Raw genomic sequence first — 1,085 nt, forward strand, 5'->3', positions numbered from 1 at the left:
AACAATGATAAATCAATTTATTTTAGAAAATATCAAACTACTAATCCTGCGAATATAAGTATCACTACTTTATAGTGCATTAAACTAGCTTTAATTTGAGTGCTAGCAGACATCTGTATATCTTATGGTTCCCAAAATATATATGTCGCAAAATAAATTCTGCTGATTATTCAGTGTATTGTTTGTAAAATGTTGCTTTTTAAAGAACTAAATGTTGGGAACTTTTGAACGTAAACATCTCTGTTAAGGCTCATATTTTAGTAGATTTACTCTTCTTTAAAAAATGTTTTATTAAATTTTCTAGTGTTGATGGTAATTTTAAAGATATAGAGCTGCGAATAAAAAATCATTTATTTTTTAATGTTTTGAATCCGCCCACATTTTTATTCCTCCTACCTATACTTGGCAGATTCTTGAATTTCATTAGTAATATTTAGTTTTCTTTAAAGTAATAAAATGTCTGTTTTTTCTTTTCTTGGATGATAGGTGATTGTACGAGTAATGTCAGTCGACTAACATACAAGTTTACTACCACGTTTAACTCATATGTATAGGCCTTGACAGTGAACTGTCACAACTATCAACCTTGCGAAATTTAATTACGATAGAAAAACATTGTTCTTGTACATTTGACCAAAAATGTAAAATCAGCCCCATATTCCTAAAAATTAATTCGCCAAGGGCCCCAAAAAGAAAAATTATATATTTCCCATGCCTCAAAATTGAATAAATTCCCGGCTCTAAAAATAAACATGTCATGGATCCTAAATGGCCTAGATTAAACAGCCAATTGGATCGGGAATTACGAATGGAGAAAATAGAGGATTACATCAAAAAAACAAAGTTCATGAAGTTCCACTCCCAGTTACCTGCAGTTAAAGGAGCAGTGACCTTCAACTTGGGAAATCCAACCGCAACCTGAAGACTGAAGCTCAGGCTGCTGCAGGACACCCTGTTATAAGTTCTATATTTATCAGTTCTGTAATTGTCATTCTAAAATTTTATTTTAATTTTTTTCTCTTCATCTTATTCTAATTAACTTTTTTTTCCATTAGAAGTCAATTATTAATTTTGTTAAATCCAGA

Source organism: Halyomorpha halys, unplaced genomic scaffold (genome assembly GCF_000696795.3).
Source record: "Halyomorpha halys isolate HHAL.00 unplaced genomic scaffold, Hhal_1.1 Scaffold1246.1, whole genome shotgun sequence".
NCBI lineage: Eukaryota > Metazoa > Arthropoda > Insecta > Hemiptera > Pentatomidae > Halyomorpha > Halyomorpha halys.